We start from the raw sequence: 22080 nt of genomic DNA on the forward strand, positions 1-22080 counted from the left end.
GACGGAAAATGGCAGTGATAAAAGTATATAGAATCCAGATGAAGGATGAGTTGGTTCATTATAAGTGAGAGCTGTAGGCAAAAACATATCTGTCACTGAAGTTGTCACTTTTAATAGAACATATTTTGGTTCACAGGAGCTCTTAGTGTGAAGTCAGTTGTGTGGATATAAGCAGGGAAAGACTTTGAGTTAAAACAGGAAAATCTATCACAAATGTATATAAAAAGTGTGGAAAGGGGAGGGAAAGTGTATAAAGAACTCTAAAAATAATGAGAAGGTTATTTCTAGAAAAGTGTAGGATTGAATAAGAATGCCCAAAGACTAGAATGAACTAGATTGATGAAGAAAACGGTCAAGTTTGGAGATCAAGAAACATAGGGCTGAAACCAGATTTGACAAAAGTGAAACAAAGTCGGATTTTATAAAGATTATTAAAACATGTTTTTAAGTTGTTTTGGAGTGATTCTGATGGCAGCCTGCTCCAGGATCCTCAGCTTTCTGCCCCCAATGGCTGCTGATCCTTAAGGCCCCGGCCGTGCGTGAGGGGCCTTTGGGCTCTTTCGGTGGAGCTTTGAAAGCCTCAGGGCCCAGCGGGGGCTGCGGTTTGGCTCGGCCAGCTCGGTTTTATTGAGCCGAGCAAAAAGCTTCTTCCATCCTGGCTCGGAGGAGCTGCAGGAGCGATCTTCCAGCTGCCTCCGGGCTGAGCCGGGGAGGGAAAGGACTGGGAGGGAGAGAGGGATAGGAGAGACACAGGGAGAGGCTCCAGCCCCGCCGCTCCGCCCGCCCTGGCTGCCTGGAGAGGAGCTCGACAGCAGAGAGCCCTGGGAGGTGCTGGGCTCGGGCTGGAGCTGCCCTTCCCTCAGAGGGACAAGGGAAGCTCCGTGGAAGCTCCATTTCCCTCGGAGGGACAAGGGAAGCTCCGTGGAAGCTCCATTTCCCGCAGGGTGAAAAGGGAAGCTCTGTGGAAGCGCCGCTTCCCTCAGAGGGAAAGCTGGCGCATCACAAGTGAGATTTCTTCAACATCTGCCACGTTCTCTGGCTTCAGTTATTAATAAACTGTTGGGTTTGGGTTTGTTTTTTTTCCTCTCACTTCATTAGCATTTTCTGTCGGTGGAAGGGAATCGTTGAAACTCTTTAGAGAAGATTACTCATTGCAGAGTGTCCTCTCTTTTGTCTCAAAACTGACACACAAGTGTATTCTAATCTAGAGAAAATAAAAAGAGAATAAAATCTGGGACATTATCAAATAGAAAATTAGCAAATCATTCAGAGAAAACTGAATTATCTTCAAAACTAAAATACTGGGATTTATGAAACGAGGCAATATTTTCTTGATGACAGGTAACAAGAATTTACATCAAGAACTGAAGACATGAACTGGAGAAATTAGAGATTGAGAAGGACCAGCTATAAATGCCAGAAGGTACACACCAAAACAGTGAGGAAAAGGCAGATGTGGTTGTGGAGCACATCCAGCAAGGTAATTACTACAGAAAAATATTGATACTATTGGAAAAGAATGATGGGATCTCACTTGGGAAGCCGTGTAGAGTCTGAGTGCCCCACACAGGAAGGATGGGGCTGGAGGGATGCAGAGGGCCCAGGAGGGAAGGAGGGAATGGAAAATGAGCAGAACAGTGTTTGATAGGCTGGCACACAGGGGAGACAGACAGACAATATTAAACACATGTTAAAACTGCATCAGAAGTGTGGATACTAGAGGCAGAAGAACTAACACCCTGTTTTCCAACAACTATGACAAACACCAGTTTTTCAACTAATTGTGCGTAAATCAACTCTGAAAATTAGAAGTGGGTTTCTGATCATTAAATGTGGCAAAGTTTGCAGCAGTCCTCAAAAAAGAGCATTGAAATAATTGCAGAAATTGACCAAGTCTGAAGTTTGCAGTAACTGAAAGGTTTTATATTTTGCTAAGTAATTGTCAATTTCTTGATTTAGCTTCTCTTACTATATATATTTAACCTTTTATGAGTGACTCAAAAGTTAAGCTTTTCATCTTGTGAGACTCATTTTCAGGCCCTGCAGTCAGACATTTATTCATTGAACTCTGTGATGCCTCAGAGCTACTTGTCTGCTCTGGATACTATGAATACAAACATTCACCATCAGGTTGTTTGCAGTGTCAGCCCTGAATAAACATGCAGGAATTACCAGGTGGTTACAGTGTTTTAGGTATGACAGATCTATGGCCTGGTGTTCCTGGTTTATTATCTGTTTATTTTAAGACAATTTAGCGCTGGGGGAGCAGACTCCTCCGAAGCAATAAACATCTCTTGCTGCTTTACTCTGAGCATTGGCAGCCCATAATGTTCTTGTCCCCTCTGGCAGCCAAAGGTAAATAAGGGAACATCATTCAAGTGTCAGTGTGGAGGGACACGGGTGAGGAGGGGGACAGTGTGTGACTACAGAATTAGGTCTGAATTCTCTTCCTGAAAACATTTTTCCGTGGAAGTTCACATATAAATAACATGAAAATTGGAATAAAAAAAATACTTCAAAATGCATATATTGGTTTTGCATAAGTATATTTCTGAAAAAATCCCCAAGCAACCTTCCCAATAAACCAGGAATGAATATTGCTGCCTTGGGTCAATGCTTCCTAAACTGCAGTCAGATTTCCACTCAGTTTAGGCTGTTTCCTTTCAGTTATTGAGTGTGAAAAGATGGTGAGGGTTATGTATTTACATCAGGTAATTGGTATTCCATAGATAGGGAAGGTGGGCTTGTTAGTGCCCCTTATTGTTACCATCCCCCAGCACATGTTACTGTAAGACCTTCTTTTCAGGTAGGTTTGTAGCTTCAAAGTGCCTGTGACCTTCCCTCCTTCCCCTGCCACTGTCTCCTTTCAGATAACTTCTCCCTGCTATTGCAGCTGAAATAGCCATTTTCTGAAACTGAATTGAGGAAAAAGTCTTACTAGCCATGCTAATAAAACCACATAAGCATTTAATCCAAATTATCTCATATCCTCTGCATGGTGGAGCAGAGACTTGAGATCAGAGGAACAATCTTTGCCTGGGATGAGTTCTTTCTGTCTCTGTGAAATTTGCCTATCAAGTCACCAGCCTCTGAAAAATCCCATTTTACAGACATTTACTAGAAACATGTGGATTTTGATAGCTGCAGTCTCTGAAAATGCCCTGGGCACTAAACCTTCTCCAGAAATGCAGCCTCTGAGTGAGCTGCTGCTGTTTTCTCTCCTTCCCTCTGCAGCTGTTCTCCTGCAGGGATTGGGACCCCAGGGACTGTGACCCACCTTGGCTGTTGGTGCTGTCACCAGTTCTGGACTACAGGATGAAACATTCAGGGTCTAGTTTGGATAGCTTTGGATGCCTTTCCTTTTTGTTTTTCTTCTGCAAAACATTTCTAGGGAAAGGAAGGAGGAGAACAAAAGTGTGTTCTGGCCTTATTATTTGTTTTATTTTTAAGGAAATTTATTTTCTCTACCATTTTAATTGTAGTGTTGAACATGATGGAAGAACTTGAATGACTAGGAAAGAAATGGTAACCTTTCAGGAAATACAAGGCCTTTTGTTCAGCCCTCTGTTTAGGCACAGAGTGAGGGCAGGTAATTAAACAGTGAAGAAGTGTTCACTTAGCACCACAGGACACAGACATGAAAATACTCCTGCAGTCAGAGCACCTTCAGCGAGCACCTCCTCATATTCCACAACTATGACACCTCCATATGATGTTGTGCCATAACAAATGGGAAAATAACCTCACTTGTCTGCCCATTCATTTTTCTTGTCTTCACCCAAATTATTAAACAGAAATTGATAAACGCAGCAATTTCAGCATTCAGTGAAACTGCGATTTTTTCTTACTCCATCTTTCTCTGAGGGATATTTCTCAAGCCAGTTTCTTTATACATGTGGAACGAATGCAAAGCATAAACCCTTCTGAATCCTATTTTCTAAGCCTTTTTGTCATCTCTGTTGTTCTCATCTGCTTGGATTTCAATTTGTCTTTTTGAAATGTCACGTCCCAAACTGAATCACATCAGTGCTGCTGCTGAAGCCTGAGCATTGCTAGGCAGAGCAGGAGGATTATTGTGCTGGTTGAGACAAACTGTTATTGTTAATATAATCATGGGTAGCATTTGTCCTTTTTGTGTAAGCATCTTAGATGTGAATTGCAAGCAGTTTATGATTTAACTTGTAATAACTGTGTCTTGGTAGGAGTGTTCCTTGGCCCACATTGCTCATAAATACTTGCTTTGGGTTCAGTAGTCACTAGCATTGCTGCAATCTTCTGGACTGTAAAAGAAATATCTATTTTAAAGAGTACATTTAAAGTGTATTAGGCAATGGAAGGCTAAGACAAAATGGCTCTCTGTGGCAGGGAATATCACAGGGAATATCACAGAATCATAGGGAATTTTTGTGGCAGCCCAGCAATCCAAAGGTATTTTTTCATGGTTGTTTAATGAATCTGAAGTAACTGGATTGTCATTGGGAATACAGCCAGCCCTGAGTGCTGCATTTCCATCACCCTGACAGACTGCACAGGGCTCAGGGCCTTGGCTGTTAATTCAGGGGAGAGGAACACACTGATGGTGACATTTGGAACAGGAGGGACAGAGGCACTTCAGGGTAGAGTTCAGAAATGTGCTACCAGGATGTCACAGCTGCAGACAGCACCTCCTGAGTGCTGAAATGGATGTGGAAATCAGCAGCTGAAATAAATTGAAACTGCTACTCTAGGTCACTTTACTTTCTCACTGCCTAAATATTCAGCCTTGTTAATACATAAGTTCTACAGATACCAAACATTGTCTGTTTTTTCTCCTGTGACAACACTGACCACATCTTCTCAGAGGGAAAAAAATACTCGAGCTCTTCAAGTCCCTGGCACCTCTCAGAGCAGATTATATACAATTTTAATAGTTTCTCCACAGATCAGAGAAAAAAAAATTGATCTTTTCTGAGACCCTCAGAGTTCAAAGTGGTGGATCAAGAGCTTGTGCTTGGCAGGGGAAGGTAATAAGACAGTCGGTGCTGAGATGATAAAAATATCAGATCATAAATATGAGGTAACCACTCATTGACTGCTGCTAATGAAAAAAAGCCCAGTATTTACTTAGAGGTTAAAGAAACATCTTATCTAGAATAAAATGGAATTAGTGCATGGGCCCAGCTATAAAATATGTGGAGCAGCCCCAGTTCCCATAGTGTGGCAATTCTGCAGTAGCTCCACTGTGGGCATAGTAATTCCCACACCAGGAATATTTTTGTATGGACTAAATGTGGCCACACAGGGGGGTAGTGGAGAACAACTACAAGACTTCAAATTCCCTCCCTGATTTATCTCCCCATGGCTTCCATCTGCAGATAGTCTGGTCTTGTTCCTTATGCCTCATTTGTGCAAGCTCCTGCAAGGGAAGTCAAGAGAAGAATGAGAGCAGGTTAAAATCTCAGAATGTGGATGATCTCTCTGAGAGTTGGGGGCACTTAGCACCTGCAGGAAATCTTCAGTTCTTGAGAAATGGATGTTCAGGGTCCCTGTTGCTGTAATTCTGTTAGGGAAAATGGCTGGTATATGAGGGAAGCCAATGTTACAAGAACACATTAAGTAGTCCTAGCACTATCCAGCTTCCCTTGCTGTTCATTGCAAAAGCAGTGAAGTCAACTTTGCATGGCAGTTTTCAGCATTGTGCAATGAAGGGTAAGGCATCCACTCAATTCTCCCCTGGACCATTTTCTCTGGGTGAAATTCAGCATAATGATTTCTGCAGAGGAAGAGAATCCTTGAGAGCAAAAGCTCTGCCTGGCAGTGTACTCAGCTTGATTCCAGGGGGGGAGAAAGTCCATGTAAGCTAGGAAAATGGGCAAGGATGGGTGATTTGAGAGCTGGTTTTGGTTCTGTTGTACACAGACCTGCAGTGGAGTTTTAACCTCTGCGACCACAGGAGAAGCCATGGAAAGTCATGGAAAGTCAGATGAACTATTCTGAAATACATACAGAAAAATTCTGATTATTTATTGCAAATGCCCAGCCCCTGAATTACTTGTGCCAGAGCCTGTGGTCAGTGGTTAGAGGGTGAACACTGCTGTGGGAGAAGGGCTAATGCATGTCCCTCTGAACTGATTGCAGAGGTGCTGTACACAAAAGCCCAAATTAAGGTTTTATAATTTTAGGTGTGGTGTGCCCAGTCAAAATTCTGCCACGTGATTACAGTGACAAGTAACATTTTATGATAAAGAGGAAAAAAAAGAAATCCTTGTAAATTGATCTATTTGGATAAGAAGGTGAATATCCTGATTTTGGTGATGTCCTATTTTGATGATAGATGCATTTAAACCTCCCGTTTTTGGTGGCAATCCATGTAAAGCCAATACCCACTCAATGGCCCTTAGGAGGTTCTGAGCCTGGACATACTTTCAAATGCAGATATCATGGAGAGGACTATAAAATACAAATACTTTTTCTGTCCCTAGAACTGAAGTTGCACATAGTGACAATCTCAGTTAGAAATGATGAGTTGTTTTTTGGGTTTTTTTTAGATCATGATTTAAATAAATCTTTTGCCATTACATTCTGTGTACTCTGAGGAGGGATTATAAAGAAATAGGAGAAAGTTATAAAATAGAAATTGATAAAAGGCTTATTTGGTGTTTGGAAGTCCTGTGCAAGCAGCTGAAAAGCCTTTGGAACAGAACCAATCTCTGTGAAAGCTTTATTGATTACACAGAGAAAAGTCCATTTTAAACACTTTCATAGCCTTGTGTTGCCTGAGGAAGCAAAATCTATTACAGTCAGATTATGAACTTTCTGTTTATGAACTCAGCTGTCTTACTGGGCAGCTGGAAGAAAGCAGCATTATTATTTCTTCTGTCTCTGAAGCAGAGTTATCAATAATCCCATATTTCCCCATGTGTCTGCCCCTGCTATTCTCAGGCGATCCACAGTATGAGGTGCTCTGGCACACGCTGCAGCTGGAGCTGGAATGGCCGGGCCTGGAATGGCTTCCAGGTCAGGGAGCCTCTCAGGTGCCCCCACAGCTCCCGAGGGCAGGATCTGGGCTGTGCTCCCTGATCGGTGTTTGTGTCATTGCTCTGCTCGCTCCAGGCTTTTTTCGGGCTCCCGCTTGTTGTGTTGTGTTAGGAGAATGACTCAGATCTATCCGTCGTTAAATAAGCTGTGAAATCAGCTGCCCAAAACAACTCTCACTCGTCGGGGTGATCGTGCTGCTCTACATGAGGGTCTCTACCTCTCTTTGGTCTAAGGAAAGGTCTAAGCCAGAAAGATGGGAGAGGACAAGTGATTCCTTTTCTTTGCCTTTCCTTAAAGGGGTGAATGTCAGGCTGCAGCGGAGGAGATGTGGGTTTGGAAGGTGCCAGAAATCTCCAGCTCCTGGGGCACAGAGCAGAAGCAGCGGGGCGGGGGGTCTCTCTCTCTCTCTCTGCTCTGGAAGTCGGGGCTGTGCGGGGCGCCTCCGCCTGTGGTGTCTGGGACTGAGCCAGGGGGGCTGAACTGACTCCTGGAGAGCAAGAACGGCAATTTTTGGGTGTGCTCTGTGCTCACATGTTCCTTCTGGCCTCCAGTGATGGGGCTGACATTTGGCATCTCGCTGAGGGTGACATGATGTGACCTGCTTATTCTAGCACCATCAATCCAGCTGAAATTTGTACCTATGAGTGCTTTAAGTCTCAGGAACTGTGAAGTTGATTAAATTGACTCTGAACCAGCATCTTCAAACACTTCTCCCTGTCCCCTCCATTCCCCCAAAGCTCAAAGCATGCAGAGAAAAGGGTAAAAATGACTAAATGCCTAACTTAGTTCCATCTAGATCTTTCCTTGGAGCTTACAGTTCTTTTCCCTCCGACTGACCCTCATTTCTGACTGTGAGAAACACCCTGTGTTGCTCACAGCATGTTTTCTCTCTCCTCCTGTGATACCTTTCCAGCCTGACAAGTTTTAATGACTCCTTGACATTTGTTTTTTATGTTTTTTCAGCAACAAAACAGAAAAGGATGTGAGAAAGATTTCACACTGGTAATATCAAAAGTTAGAGCCTGTTTATTTGGCCAATAGCACCAGGTAGCTGCACTTTTACCACTGATTTATGTCTCATGGAAGATGTAGATAAACACAGAAATACTGGGGAAATGCCTCAAAGCACTCACAGTTCTGTTGTCTTTTACTCAGCTTCTCTTTTCAACATAGTTCTGAATGAAAGCTTTAGCAGAAGAGTTCTGGAAGATTGTCAGGCATTTAAGAGACTAAACTTCTTTCTTAGACTGAACATTGCAGAAAAGCTTTGCTGGAGAATTAGAAAATAATGCAATTAAATGATAGAATTCTTGCAAATTTAACAAACTCCCTACACACCAGATGTAGGCATACCAGCTGTAATTTCTGTTAGCTGTGATCTTGCAGGGTTTTTGTGACCGTTTTACAATGGTAAATTTAAAATGGAAAACATTTAAAACTTTCCAAAACCAGCGTGTGAGGATTCACACTTTGCTCTGTACAAGCCCCAGCCAAAATTAATCCAAATGTTCACTCTTGATGTGAGCAATAAGGGTTTGCAAAAATTACTGCATGTGTAGCAAAAGGTGTGTTTGGATGAGTGGGAACTGTTTTTTCCTCAAAATGGCTTTATTTTGGTAAGTTTTTTACCAGCAGAGACTCAGTGAATGTGCACTGGTACCTGAAAGTAGTTCAGAAGAAATTCCAGATCCTCTATAGTAGGCAGTATGGGAGTCACTGATTTTTAGGGGAAGATCAGTCCTGATTTCAGTGAATTAGACTTTTCAACTATTAAAAAATAATAATTAAATATATATAATTCTGTCCTACCAAATGAGTGTTTTTGTTTCATTTCTGCTGCAAGAGTGTTTGGTGAAACTGTTAATTTCATTAAGTCATATTTCTTTGAAGGTGTTTTACTACAGTTTAGAACTTAGAAAGTGCTTTATAGCTCCTGAAACTGCTCTGTGATTAAACAAGGGCCTCTAAATAAATGGTTGTGATCTTTAAACAAATTACCTTGATTGGAGATTTCTGTCTGACGACACCTGATGTATCTGTGTTGTCTAAAACTGTGCTGCCTGAAATGAGGGACAGTATTGACAAGCTTTAAATGGGTCTGTTTGGTTTTACTGAATTTTAATTAAAAAAAAATTGCATTTCTTTAAAGTAGACATTGGAAAGGAAGATTATATTGGTGAAAATTGTGTGGGTAATTTACAAATATGTCTTCTAATAGCAGCCAGACATTTTCAGTGCAAACCAGACTTAGCAGGCTAGGTTAGTCAAATTTAATTAATTTGCTTTTGTATATCTTTTGGCATATTGTTCATCTTCTTCTGAGGTTTACACAGCTTTAACAACCCGAGCAGAAGCACAGCTCTGTGAACAGGTGCTGTGGGCTGGAGACAGCTTTGAATGCCAGGTGTATGCTGACAGGGAGTTAGAATGGCTCAAATTCCTTCTCTGAGCCTTTCCTCAGGAAGGGAGATACTGGCCTGGAATATCAGAAATGGGCAGAAGGGGTTTTACCCAGACTTTCTGCTCCCTGTACCTCAGTCCCCTCACCCATGTAACCACATGCATCAATCCCAAGGGTTTGCCCCAGAAATGAAGGAGCAGCACAGGACAGGGTATGGCCCAGAGCCCCTCTGTGCAGCAGAGCTGGTTCAGCTGTTCTGAGCAGGTGTCAGTGTGAGACCTGAACCAGTGCCCTGAAGGTTTGCTGTCCTTTTCTTTCCAGGAAATGCTCTGAGTTCATTACTTTCAGCTGGTATTTTTTGTTCTATTTGTAATATCAAGAGTCCAGGTTAGAATTTGGTTTAGTAAGTGAGCAATGGGATGTGTGCTGTGATTAAAAAAATCCCACCAGATTCAAGAGATGAAGAGCAGCAATGTAAGTAAGGTGAAAGGAAAAATTTGGGTTCCATTCTCTCTGCAAGTTTACTTAGCTTTTTGTCTGCGCAGACTTTTGATAGATTGTAGCCCTGGAAAGGTAAAAATAAAACTGACTTACCTGTTTTATCAGCATTGTGTGGTAAAGGCTGGCTTGCCCCCCTCACCTACCATATCTCCTCTAACTTATTAGCAACACAGAGCAGTCTAGAACTTCCAAGGAAGTGTTAAGTTTCTGTAGCCATGCCAATTTATGCAAATTCTTAAAAAATAACTTCAAAAATTAAGTACTTGCCTCATTAGTCTGATTTCCTGGAAATAGACCATTATAAATTGTTAAGAAAATACTTTAAATGCAGCTTAATTAGTTCCATTTGTGGAGCATTAGCTAAATATGGTTCTGCTATTATAAAAATAATTCTAAGATGGCCATAATATGTTTAGCTAGATAAGCTAAATGTTTCAGCTTCCCTTTTAAATGGGCACCTTTATGCCTCATCTCTGATCCCTTTGAGGCTGGACTTCACACAGCATCTTTATTCCTAGTATCATTTCCTTACTCTGTTATTGTTTACTGCAGGAATTCATGGGGACACTGGTGTCTTCAAGACACCTTAATCCCATATAGTTTATTAACATTTCAAAAGATCTTCCTCAGAGTCACAGATAACATCATCTCTGGGAGAAAAATCTGATTTTTGGTATTAAGTTCCTTTTTTGCTCTGCTCATAAGCAGCAACAGCTTTCCTCTGAACCAGCAGCTTGGTTTCCAGATTTCACCTGTAGTGATTCATTTAGAGCATCAGAAATGAACTGCCTGGATTAGAATTGTCAGAACTGACATCCTTGTGCTAAACTCTGGACAAAGCGATTGCAGGTGCTGTTGGTGTGAAGAGGGAGAAGGTACTCAGTCACAGATTGAGCCTCATGAGGCACCTCAGTGCAAACTGGAGGGGAATGAGACAGGCTCTACAAGGAGGAGTTAAAAGAACTGCCAGGCCACTGCAGAATGAGAAGCAAAGGTGAGCAGAGAGAAGTCAGGCTAGCAGCAGAATGAAAAGAAGTAGAGATAAGGTAGAGAAATGTTAAAAGTGACTGCCAGGTCAGAGGGTGTTGAAACCCCCTAGTGATGGATCAGAGGCTGGAAAGGAGAAGTCCCTGCAGGCTGCCAAGAGGAATTTCTGTTCACAGTTGGGTTTGGGCTGCTGTGGAGGGGAAGGGGCCTCGGGCAGTTTCTGTGAACAATGAGCTCCCAGGTGAGAGGGAGAACAGAGATTTTTGGGATATTTAGTCTGTGGCCAGGGTGTAACCTGGGACACCAGTCCCTGCATCCAGACAGGCCAGGGAAATCACCCAGGGGCAGCAGGGGGTGCAGACTGGAGGAGAAAAGCTGATTGTGCTGTGCCAGCTCATCTGCACATCCAGTTCCAGCCCAAACAGAGCAAGGGCTTCACAGCCAGGTTACAAAATGTGACTGGGGAATGCAGAGGTGGGGTAAATTCGCCAGCTGGCTTTGGTGTCAGGGAGGCACTGCCAATGTCAGCTGCACTTCCACACTTGAGGGAAGGTGTTGCATGGAATTTGATTTTTTTAGAGCAAAAGTTTGAAGCTTTAAATTGTTGAGCCCTGTAATCCATGGACACACATTTTATGTGTTATGAATATAGTAAATGCATTTAATGATGCAAATTGAAGGAATGGCTCGGAAGACATGCCAATATTTCTGTATGAAACAGGTTTTTATCCTTGAAATTATTATCTGAAATACTGTGAAAATAACAGATTTTTTCTTGTTGCTTCTTAGTGATAGATGCTTTTTTTTTCCCCATGGAGGTTTCAGATATCAAACTGGATTTATGGAGAACTGTCATTCTCCTTTGTTATGTGGATTTTTAATGAAGGTTCTAGGTGGTAAGAACTCTATCATATCTGCACAACCAGATCACATTAATCTCTAAAGGGCTTTTTTATGTATTTCAGTAACATGATTAGAGAAGGGAAATGCCAGAGCTATATTTGTCCTTTCAGAAGACACCTGATACTAAAAGAAAACCTTTTTAGCAAATGAATTTCTATTATGTAAGCTGGGCATGAATTCAAACCACTATTACACTTGGAACATAAATGTGTTAAACTGAAATAACAAAATTAGAGCAGACAATAAATAAAACTGGGGGTGTGTGCTTTTACTGCCTTAGCACAATGAACTCCTCATAATGATGGAAATTATCCCAATATCACTAATAGGAAGAGTCTGCTCTGGGACACAGAGCAGACTGTCTCATTCCAGGACATTCACACATTATCCATAGGGTCCAGTCAGTGCCATTCCTTTATCTGTTGCCAAGTGCCCCATACAATTGGTGATATTTATACAGTGCTTGTGATGGAAGCATCAGCCAGCAGCAGCAAAGCCCCAAAAGTCACCTCCAGAGCAAATCCCTCTCAGTTCATTCTTTCCTCTGGAGAATGGCACCACCCTCCTGAACAGATGGGGAACATTTAACATTATAGTACAATTAAAAAATCCTTAATCAAATAAGAGTACATGAAAAGAATTAGAGAAGGTTAATACTGGTGCCTTAATGCAGGGGAACAGCTTTTTTATTGAATTCCTTTGGAACACATTTTGCCTTTGTGCACACTGCAGCATGCAGCATTAGCTGAGGGAAATTGTGGTTGAGAGCAGGACAAGGACAGGAGAGGCAGAAGGTGAAGAAAGAACTGATGTCAAGAGAGACCCAAGCATCACTTCCTGGTCAGGCTGAGACTGGGATGTGTTGTTTGATATTTAATTGTAGAGCTCTTAATTAAAAGTGTCCTCCCATTCCTTTGGATGCTGTTTGCAAAGGAGATGTTTGAACTCATTCCAGGTGAAACCAGCAGAGCCTCCTGATGCTGTTGTGTATGGCTGCCAAATCAGAGTCTCTGTGGATCCAAATTCTGAGGAAGTCTGTCTGAGAAATGACCTGGATACTGGGATGTGTATTTAAGAGTTTTCCCTGTCAACAACTGATGTGTGAAAGCAAGAGGGCAGATGTGAATGTAGATTTAAGAGGTGCATTTCCACTGAGTTCCTGACACCTGTTCTGAATTTCTGTAGTGTTACTGGCAAATTGCATCAAGTAAAAATATTCCTTAAAGTGTTCCTCTTGTTTCAGCACTAATCTATACCTTTTCAGCCTCCTATTGAAGTAAAATGCTGCTCTATTTTCAGATCCTGCTTCCAAGCATCTGCTATTTCTTATTTTCAGAATTTGGATGCTAATGGCAAAACCCTAGAATAACAGTCCTTGAAATGAATTTATTCTTGTTTTTAATTTTTTCTTATGACTTTTATATTGCATTCTTTAGGAATTAAAAAGTCCTCTTTTGTTGCGTATTTCATTTTTTATTCCATAGCAGCTTTTGCTTGGTGTGTGCAGGAAAGTAGTGGAAATTTGAATTTATCTATTAGATATATCAGCCCTATTGATTGTTTTTAATGCTTCTCAAATGTGCAGAGCATGACTAAAATCAGGTCAGTCTACATCTGTTCTATTATCTTCATTAAACCCAGGGTATTGTTCATCATGGTTTTTCTTAAATTTCCCCAGAGAGCACACGTAAAAGATAAATATAACATTTACTTTTAACAGCTGTATAATCTGAGTAATACTGGTCAGGAGAAACATTGTTGAGATTCTTTCTGTACATTTTTTGTAGTGATTGTGGACATGCACACAGCTGATTGCCTGTGATTATTTGAACTGCAAGCATTACATTGGGATGTGTGTTCTGTTTCCCATCTCTTTCACCGACTTTCAGAAAGAAAAGGCAAAATAATATTAGTGGTGTCCGTGGATATTAAATAGCTATATTTTGCAGCTGAAAGTTGAAACTGAAGGAACTCATTTCAGTATTATTAATTCTGTAGGGTTCTTTACATCTGTGCCTGACCCTAATTACAATCAGTTCTGGAGTCCTGTAGACGTGCTGGCCACAGAATGTGACTTTTGGCTCAGTCTTGTCTGTGGAGATCAGTTTGGACCAGAGCCTTGCCCGGTTTCTTGTGTTGCCAGTGGCTTTTTTTTTTTTTTTCATTCACCTGCTTTATCCAGAATTGGGATGGTCAGGAGTTGATGAGTCCCATACACAGTGTATGATTTTGGAGTCTGTGTGAAGCAATCCTCACCAGCCACATTTTTGAGCTGGCATTGCTGGATTCAGCTTGGAATTAAGACCCACCAGCTGCAGTCCTACCCAAAGCAGAGGCCAGCTCAATTGAAATAAACTGTGTCACAGTCTGGTTCTGCATTCAGGGGAGTGAATAGGGGGAGTGAAGGAAGCCTGGGGGCACCCATTGAACACAGGGAAGGACACTGAGCTCTGCCTGCCTGGAAAAAATTCATCTGAGCATTGACCTCTCCCTGTGCTGAGCTGAGCACAAACCCTCTCAGAGAGTTCTGCCCCAGGCAGTTAAATTTGTGTTTAGGGTAGCACAGGCTCCCCACATTTTGCATTTCCCCATGTTTCAGCTTGTGTTTGCAGTGCGTTTCATTCCTTGAGAAGGTGTGTTGGAGGGAAAAGGGATGGGAACTGGGCTGTGGTACTTCCTGGCAGTCTGTTATTAATTCTGTCCCTGAGAGATTTGGGCTTTGAGAGACTTGGACCTTCTGCCAGGCACAGAGGGGCACGGGGCATCTCTGTGCTGCAGGAAACCTCTCTGCAAGGACAGGTTGAGCTGAAGGACAAATTCACTGGCAAACCAGAGGACTTTGACCTTCCTCCTGAAACGTCTCAGTACTTGAAGGAGAAGTCACCTCGGGAAACCTTAGCAGGCTGTGTGACTGGCACGTTGAGTTTGCTGACCCTTTGTACAACAGAATCCACGGAATGATGGCTTTATGATGGAATTTGGAGTCAGGCTCAGAATGGGGATGCAGAGTTACTGGAGTGCATCATTCTGCTGTTAAAATAGAGTACCCTGATACAATCTCTTGCACAACAAGTGAAATACACCTGTATGTCACAGTGCAGTCACACTTGCAGGCATCTATCAGTGACTCTGATATTACTTTAAGAGCGCACCAATGATATTTTTCCTTTTCTCCTGAGTCATTCCCCTTTCTTATGCCTGGTGCAGTGTGATTTATAAGAATTGGGATGTCTTCTAGTGATATGTGGTGATGCACCATTCAGCAAGGAAAGAGAAGTTTCATTTTGTTATTATTCCCTATTTCACTTGGTTGGCTCAGTGAACCCTTACAAAATGTATTCAGAGATTGTGCCTGTAGATGAATGTGGGGATAGAATTAGCAATGGAACCAAATGCAGAATGCTAAAAGTGATCTGGAAAAGGTTTCAAATTCTTCATTTCTGTGACAAGAATTACAACCAGCTGGGAAAATGGCACCAGGTGATTAAATTGTAGTGACACTGAACTGTAACAATGGAGAGGAAAGGTAAAAATTTTACTCATTATTTTTAGAACTTCAAGGTCATTGTATGTGAGTTGCTGTCAGATGTTGCAGCATGGAGAATTAAATAATTGTGCCAAAACTAGATATACATTAGTTAATTTTACATGATTTTTCCCTTAAAGTTACAGTTCTCATACTAGAATTGAAATTTAGGAATACATTTTTTCTATTAATTTCCTTTTTAAGACTATCAGCAAATAGTTTACAGTGAGCCATAATAATTTATTTTCATTCTTTCTTGCTCTGCCTTTATTTGAATGACAAAAATCATAACCTAAGTAGAAAACAGTGTGCAGAGATAATCCATTCCTGTGTCACAAGTCATAAAAAGAAAAAAAGTAAGGCAACAATTTATAGTTTTGACATGCCTGAATTACTCACAGGAGTTAATACCTATTTTTCCCTGTCAAATTCATCTTTGAATCTCACAGTGGTTTATAAGTAATTTATGTGCAAAACATTGTAGCAGGCATACAAAGCAGTATCTAATTATTCCAGTCAGAGAAATTTTAAAGCTGCAAATTTTAGGCCTTCAAATGTGCCACATGTTAGGTCTGGCTGCAGGGTACAGCAAAAATTTTAGAGACGCTGATTTTATAAGTTGAGGTTTTCCAGCACAGAAATATTGCAGGATACACAGTGTAAAAAAAAATGCTGTTAAATTTACAGGACTCAACACATAAGAGGTGTGGGAGACCTTTTGCTGTGTGCCAATCAGAAATAGGAGATTTATCAAACCACTACTGTAGCTGAATTAAAGTGTCACAGAATGTGCATTTTAAACAGCCTTACATGGCAATGTTTAAATGCTTCACTTCAAAGAGCAGAAAGCACCATTAGATTGCACTTGAGCTCTGTCACTGCAGTCAGTTTGACATCACTCACATTTACATGGTTTAAGTGCCACCTGCTCTTTAATCCTCATTTCCCCCTAAGTGCTGTTTTTAGTGGAACCTTTATTTGCATTTTCAGGAACAGTCAGAAGCCATTTTTAGGTCAGTGAAATGCTAAAAATGCTGTCAGACACAGTAGAGGGAGAGCAGTAGGAAAGCAGGCTGTGGCAGTGGATGCCGTGTCAGAGATGCCATCAGTGGGGTGGAGAGAGCTCTCTAAAACACTTCTCTAAAATACACAGGCTCTGAGAAGGGACTCTGTGTCTCAGTGCTCCATCTCCAAGTGGGATTCTGCCTGTGTACAGCATAAAGATGGTTTGTGCTTGCAGATATGCTGCTTGCAGTGACTCTGCTTTAATCTATTTTTAATTGTCAGAGACAAAAGAAAGAGAAGAAACCTTTGGAAGCTTCATCTGTGGTCTGAAAGCCAAAGTTCTGCCTTTGCTGCTCTCTGCCTCATCAGCCATGAAGATTTTGTAGGGAGAGCTGAGTTGATGCCAGTGCTGGTAGGCCAGAATTGAAAGCAGCTCCCTTTTCTAGGACTCCATTGGCTGTGCAGCCCTGGCAGGGCAGGAAAGGAGCAGCCATTTATTTCAGTTCCTGGGGAATCAGCCATGCCCATGGATTTACACCCGCAGCAGCTCAGTTGGTAACAAGGCAGGGAATGCAGAGTGGAATTGTGCTTGGATGTTGGATGAATGCAGCTCTGGGGCTGTTGGCTCTCACCTCTGTGCCCCTCTGTGTGCCTGCATCCATCACCAGGGCAGGATGGAGCAGGGGCTCCTTCACCTGGGCTGGTGCCAGTGCTTGGCAGGGCTCTGAGTGTGCAGAGCTCAGCAGTGTGTGCACAGGGCTGCCCAGCAGCTCATTTACCCTTTGGGCAGGGCTCCCATTACCAAAATGGATCTTCTCACCCTTCCTTCAAGTGACTTCCTTAAAACATCTGCTTGGCAGCCATGGGGAATGCCAGATGTGCTTCTAATGGAAAGGATCTTGCACTGATTCAGCTCCTCCAATGGGCACAGTCTGTTCTCCATATACAGGCAAATGTTTGAGGATGTCCACCTTGCAGTCTGTAATATTTAGTCAAGGTTACCGAGAAAGTAATATCAAATTAGAAATGTGTTGCTCCAGGATGAAAATATTCTTATTTCACTGAGGTTTCCCAATGATCACTGTAGGTTTCATCCATTATCTTCATTCTGAAGGACATGCCTGATTCATTCTTTTGATATGCATGCCTTAATTTTACTATCTTCTCAGAAGTTCATCTTGTGAGCACAATGTTCTTGGTCTACAAAGGCTTGATTTCAGCAACAGTACAAATCAGATCAGGATCTGTGAAGAGCTCGTAATTTGAGAAAGAATTTTTCCCCCCACATTTACATTGAGCGGTCACCTCCTTTCCCTCAGTCTAAAAGCTCAAAGTAGAATGAACTGTATCAGTTTATACAACTCTGTTATCTACTGAAAGAATGAAAAGAGAAGAAGAGATTTAAATTGATTAAGGCACTGTTTGCTATACCAGTAAATTAAATACTGCAGTACTTTTACATTGTTATAAGTGAAAACCAGTCAGATAACTAATTTGCAGTTTGAAAACCATATAGTTTAAATCCTTATTACTCATCTTCTTGACTAAAAGTTAAATCAGCTAAACTACAGTGCCCAAAGAGATATTAAATCAAAGCCACATCTGAAGAGCACAAGTTTCTCCCAATAAAATATGTATTGCTATTTTCTGGCATCATATTTACTGTCTGTATTTGGGTTATCTGTTATACCATTGTACATATCACAACAGGGCTCAAAGTATTTTTATGTCTGAATAAGTCATTTATTCTATAATAAACATTAAGGATATGCTGCTGCAATGTATTTAATTTCTGGAGAAAATGAAAGGCAAGCAAGTAGAGAAGTTGCAGAAGGTTGTTTAAAACTCTTTGTGCTAGGCAGAATTAGACAGGAAACAAATGAAGTTTTATGGAAAATCAGTTAATACCCAGTGGTACAAAAGTTGGCTTTGCCAAGGACACTTCATCCCTCAGAAATATTCCACACCTCCTGTTGGATATGCAGAGCCAGGCCCCAAAGCAGCTCTGACTCCAGAGGAGCTCTGTGGTTTGGGTGGGACATTTGGGGTGGTGGCAGAGGGGAAGAGGGCTCAGAGCATTTCCTGCAGACAGCAGGGACTGCCCCACTTGTGTCTGGGTGGGAAATAAAGGAGCTGCTTTCAGCCTGGGACATCAGGCACAGGAATCAGTGACAGGATTGGTGACCTGGGAACTCCTGGGAGCCTTAGCTCAGTTCTGGGTGTAAGCATTTTGTGCTTTATTTTTTTACTTATGGACATTTCCCACAGCTGCTTGAGATGCAGAGCACCCCTGAGGCTGCTCCTGAGCTGCTCCTGGGTCAGGTCACTGTGCCCAGCCCAAAGTTCACTACTGTGTACAAAGGTCCAGATGCTCTTTGCTCTCTTCTCCAAGGAGATCCTCTTCACAGCAGGAAGCCTGGCCAGGTGGGTGAGGGATCAGCCTGGCCTTTGCTCAGGGAACAGAAGGCAGGTTTAGGGATCAGCTGCCACTCTCAGAGGCTGAGAACTAAATTCTCTGGGGGGAATTTAAAAAAAAAGTCTTTGTTAATAGATTATTAGATTAGATGGGGGAAATCTAGCAGGGCTGGAAGAAGGAACAGAGAGATGAAAAGAGACAGGAGTTCCCTTGCAGGCTTTTGTCACACAAATCTCCTAAAACTGTGCTTGCTTCTGGAAGGGACAGATGGGCTGTAAAGGCTGGAGGCTGAGTGCCCACAGAGACAGGAGCTGATTTCTGTCACAGCTTCTGCCTTGCTGAGTGCACCTCCAAGGGAGACTCTCCAACCAGCAGCTCTTCTTAACTGAATTCTCTTCTCTGGTTTTCCTACATGGAAATCTAGCCACAGGGCAAGGAAACCCTCCAGCTGCTCAGGCCCCAAACACTTCCCTAACTCTGAGAATCTGTCTCTGGTGGAGCTGCTGCATTCATCTCCCCTTGTAAAGGCAGCAGCTCAACCCATCCTTCCTTAAGATCCATCAGATGGAGATCAAACCAGACCTTGGAAAGAAGGGTGATAAAGCACAGGTATGCCTTCAGTTAATGACAGGGTGCTGCCTCTCCTGTTGGGATTTTTCTAGGATAGGGAAAGCTCCTCCTTAATGTCTGTTTTCCTTCTGCCTCTTTTTGGCACCCTGTAGAGCTGCCATGGGAACCTGTCCCTAGGCTTTCAGACAGGTCAGATTTGTTATCAGTGCTTTTGCTGAATGATAATTTGTTTATAATTGCTTGGAAGATTTCACAGTATGAAAAAAATAGTAGAGGCATATTTTAAAACAAGTGCTAAAGGTTCAATTTATAGAAGATCAGTTCTACAAATTGTGCAAAGCTCGAATTTGACAAAGCTTTTATTCTAAAATGTTTTAATGAAAACCTACCTTCACCAATATTTTATCTATTCTTTATTTTGAGACCCAGGATATCATCAGCTGATTTAACGTAGATTCAGTTCAGATCACCGCTAACCTGTCAATTCAATCAACAGAGTCATCCTGTGGGACTTAGCTCTTCAGTGAAACCACAAATTCAGGAGAGTGGGGGGAGTCCAGTTCAGGGAACAACATCTGTTGGGACCACTGAACAAAGGGTAAGAAACATGTCTGCTGTTCTGGAGGAAACATATTATTCCACTCTCTGCACTTCAGTTGATCATTTGCCATGGTGGTTTTGGTTTTGGGATGTCAGACAGAGATATTTCAGAGGAAGACTCTTTCATGGTGTTTCTGATGGAAAAATCAACACTTTCCCCCTGCTGTTTATAATGTGACATCACTGGCCGAGCATTATCTGTTCTGCCAAGGAGCTACCATGGGCTGCTTTCCCAGGTAAGTGGAAGCTGCTTGGAGCCTTCCAACGGCACTGGTGAGGCAGAAGGGGAGGTTTGATGTCAATAAGAGCCAGACTGTTGTGATTAGGCTGAGCAGTATTTACAGCTGGATCAGTGTTTACAGCTGGACTTTTCCAAGGTCCCATCATAGGTTGACTTGAGTGAACATTGCACAGCTCTCTGTCCAACAATGACCCCTGAAAATGCAGAGCAGGAGTTACAAAGGTAGTTTAAGGCTCCTGAGTAAATGAGTACTAACCTGATGAATTAATATTCCCAATCATACATAACAATCCAGTTCTAATTTTATTTTTTTTTTTTTAAGTTTCTGACATGGGTTGTATTTACTGAAAAAAGCTTCATTGAAATAAATGACCACTCATGGCATGTGAATGAAATCTGAATTAGTACAAACCATGGAGGTGAGTCAGCAATGTAGATTTATGTCTGTTTTAATGTGGTAAGAAGTACCTTCTGTGAAGACAAAAAAAAAATTACATATATAGCCGTAATTTAAGAAATGAAGCCCCTTTCAGCAGCACTTGAATATCTTGAAGGATATACATGAGGACTTGTCATAAATTACCTGCTGGATGTAAAATAAAGGTTATTCAGAGTAATTATGTAGGGCAGTCTAATACAGTAGGGCTGTATTGAGTCCGTTAATATCATTTGTGTCATGTCAGAGAAAAATCAGTTAGAGGTGCACATCAGGGGATTGCACTTTGTTCTGAAAGGGTGGAGCATGCACTAAATCCCCCTGGATGTGTGGGTCAGTTCCCCCAAGTCACTGTGTTTTAGTGGATTCATGTGAACTGAGCTAACTGGGCATGGTCATTTGGTGCTGAGTATCTAAATGTCAGCTACAAATCATTTATGTGTCTAGCACTTAATGTGGATTTCATCCTAAAAGGACTAATAGCAACAATCACACCAGAAGTCTGTGGAAAAACAGGGATTATACTTAATAAGAGATAGGCAATTTTTTTAGGGAATGAGGAAAATATGTCACTCTCTCCGTTCCATCCATCCATCCATCCATCCATCCATCCATCCATCCATCCATCCATCCTTGTTTATTTCTTGCAGTGTACAGTGTATTTTATGTGTTCAGATAAGTTAGTACCAGTATAACAGACAAGCTAAATAAAATGATGCTGTTCTCTGGTCTGCTATTTGAAAACATCATTAAGACTATAATTGATTTCATAATATTTATTTGCTCACCTTAATTCCATTTTTGAAGAGCCTGTAATAGAAAAGTAACTTTTCCAAATGAGGACATAAGCTTGAGATAATGATATGATAAGATACTCGTACCCCAATGGAAAATTCCTTCTGTTCTACTTCTGAAACTGCAGAGAAAAACTCTGTAAAATGTAACTGTCACTCTGAGAATCTGTATCACCTGCAGAAATGAGTGCCTCTTTTTTCCCTAACCTGTGAAGTTCTTTCCCTTGTTTATCTACAGAAATGTTCTATATTTTATGTCCCACTAGAGAATCCAAGTATTTCATACTAATGGAGGGATAGGGTATTCTGGGGAAGGGGCAGCCTGCAGGAATCCTAACCCCCTGGCAAACAGGAGCAGTTTATTCCAAGTTCTTGGAAGATAATGACAAAATGTGCTTCTTATCCTAGATCTTTATTGAAGGAATTCCTTACTGGGGTGTGGGCATTTGCTCAGCTCCTCTGAGGGTTTGCAGTGAGCCCTTCCCCTTGATGAGAGCTGCTCAGTGCCCAGTCCAGGTTGCTGTGTGCTCCCAGGTGATTTTCTGGAACTGTCTGGGAGCTGTCAGCACTGCTGGTACAACAAAATCCAGTTCCTTGGTGGGAGTGATCCATAGATGGAGCCATTGATGAGCTCTTAGTTCCATCCAGAGCAATGGGAATGGGACAAGCTTCTCCACCTGTCC

At 41.9% G+C, this 22080-nt stretch overlaps 1 long non-coding RNA gene across 1 annotated transcript in view; it reads left to right on the forward strand.

Annotated features, from left to right (window-relative positions):
* The window catches only part of LOC143693818 (uncharacterized), a 29100-nt gene extending 9176 nt beyond the window's left edge, over positions 1 to 19924 (forward strand). The window contains exons 2-3 of the long non-coding RNA XR_013181796.1: positions 1342 to 1480; positions 19823 to 19924. This is a non-coding gene — a long non-coding RNA (uncharacterized LOC143693818). The remainder of the gene's footprint in view (positions 1 to 1341; positions 1481 to 19822) is intronic.
* The last annotated feature ends 2156 nt before the right edge of the window (positions 19925 to 22080 follow it).

The sequence above is a fragment of the Agelaius phoeniceus genome, chromosome 4 (assembly GCF_051311805.1).
Source record: "Agelaius phoeniceus isolate bAgePho1 chromosome 4, bAgePho1.hap1, whole genome shotgun sequence".
In the NCBI taxonomy this organism is placed as follows: Eukaryota; Metazoa; Chordata; class Aves; order Passeriformes; family Icteridae; genus Agelaius; species Agelaius phoeniceus.